Genomic DNA, 1,999 nt, shown 5'->3' with positions numbered 1-1,999 from the left:
TTCCCATTGAAAAGCATTGGGACATTACTATTGGCTATTTCAATTTGCAATAGCCAATAGTAAACTAGCATTGTACCCGCCCTCTGCTGCAGTTCCCCATCAGGTCCATCAGCAGAGGGCGGGAACAATGCTAGTTTACTATTGGCTATTGCAAATTGAAATAGCCAATAGTAATGTCCCAATGCGTTTCAATGGGAACATTCTTGTTTTTTTTTTCTATTCTGACATCGCGTGTCAGAATAAAGAAAAAAAGACACAGCCCTGTTTCTCTCCTTGGCGGCCGGGAGCGGGAGGCTCCCAGAGCGCCCGGGAGAGGTTTTTTTCTCTTTATTTTACAGCAGCAGAGCCGCCGGACAATAAGAAACTATTGGGCGGAGCTAGCTGTCACTGCTAGCTCCGCACAATCGTTTTCTATTTACTTTACTCAGCGGCATTCGGCTATTCATTCACTGCTGTTCGGGGATCTTTAAGAATAGCCCGAACAGCAGTGAGAAGCCTGCCGGGGATTCGGCTCAGCCGAACCAGATGTTGGATCGGCTGAGTCGAACTCCTTCTGCACTTCGGGTCGGCCCAACATGCTGGGCATGTTCGGCCGACCCGAAGACACACGAAGCAAGCCGATGTATGGCTGATTTCAGCCGATGTACGGCTGAAATTAGCCGTACCAGCCTGAAGTGAATAGCGCTCACTTCACTTCAGATCGGTCATTCACTCGGCTGCCCTGGGCAGCTTCGTGAATAGTCCCCATAGAATTGGAAACTCAATGAAACTATGCATGGTGGAATAAAATGGTTGTTTTTATGAAGATGGATACTGTTTCAAGGGTGTGCCTGTGTTCTCATATTTCAATGATCAGGTTATGCTCGAAATATTTCCAGTAAAGCCATAAATGTGCACATTTTAAAGTGAGCACCTGAACCTACGGATAAATCAAGATGAACTGGTTACCACACCCGTCTTTTTGTTTTTCTTTATTTCATACATGTTATAACTTCTTTTAACCTCTTGCCGTCCGCCCGTAGTAAAAAAACGGACGGACGGCACTGCAGCATCTGCGGGTTGCCGTCTCCAGACGGCAATTTTTTTCTGCTCGCGCGCGCCCCCTAGCGGGCACGCACGGGCAGAAAAGACCCGCTAAATGCACACACCCGTTACCGGGTGTTTCACATATAGGCGATCGGCGGGTCCATAGCCCGCCGATCGCCTATATGTGCTCGTTCGCGGCACCCCCCCCCCCAGGGTTGTTATCCCCCTATATAATAGCAATACCAATAAGTGCAAAAAAAATAAATATAAATAAAAAAAAATAAAAGTAACACATAAAAAAGTAAAATAAAATAAAAGTCACATATAAAAAAAGGGGAAAAAACCCCCCCAAAATGTTTAACTCCCCCACCCCCACGTTTACGCGCCTATAAACGTAAATACGCGTCCGGTGCCCCAGCGCGCAAAAATTACAATTGCGCTACACATGTTACATATCGCCGCGAACGTCGCAGTGAGAGCAATCATTTTAGGGCCATCAATCACTGATAACACTAAACTGATGAGCGGTAACAGCTTTTAAAGCGTCGCCTAGGGCCAATTTTGGGTATTATCGTTTTTTGAGGTTTCGCGCGCGCACGCAATTTTAAGGCTTGACATGTTTAGTGTCTTTTTACCCGACGTGACCCCATCTTTTATATTTTACCAAAAAATTGGGTAATAATAAATGTTTTATCATTTAATATAGGGGAAACTGTTTTTTTTTTTAAATTTCGGTAATTTTTCCTTAATATAGTAAAAAAATAAAACCCCCAGTGGTGAATAAATACCACCAAAAGAAAGCTCTATCTGTCCCCAAAAAAGGGTATAAAATTAATTTCAGTACAGCGCTGCATGACGGAATAAATGTCAGTCAAAGTACCGCAGCGCTGAATACTGAAAAATGGCCTGGATGGGAAGGGGGTTTAACACCGCGGATGTCAACTGGTTAAGGCATGTATGGCAAGTACAGGCA

The 1,999-nt window shown here is 44.6% G+C and overlaps 1 protein-coding gene across 1 annotated transcript in view; it reads left to right on the top strand.

Annotated features, from left to right (window-relative positions):
* Positions 1-760, top strand: part of LOC108791717 (annexin A1-like) — a 34,083-nt gene extending 33,323 nt beyond the window's left edge. The window contains exon 13 of the mRNA XM_018562278.1: positions 751-760. The gene's annotated coding sequence lies outside the window, so the exon portion shown is untranslated. The remainder of the gene's footprint in view (positions 1-750) is intronic.
* The last annotated feature ends 1,239 nt before the right edge of the window (positions 761-1,999 follow it).

This window comes from Nanorana parkeri, unplaced genomic scaffold (assembly GCF_000935625.1).
Source record: "Nanorana parkeri isolate BGI_ZX_2015 unplaced genomic scaffold, ASM93562v1 scaffold569, whole genome shotgun sequence".
In the NCBI taxonomy this organism is placed as follows: Eukaryota; Metazoa; Chordata; class Amphibia; order Anura; family Dicroglossidae; genus Nanorana; species Nanorana parkeri.
This window is presented reverse-complemented; position numbering and strand designations above follow the sequence as displayed.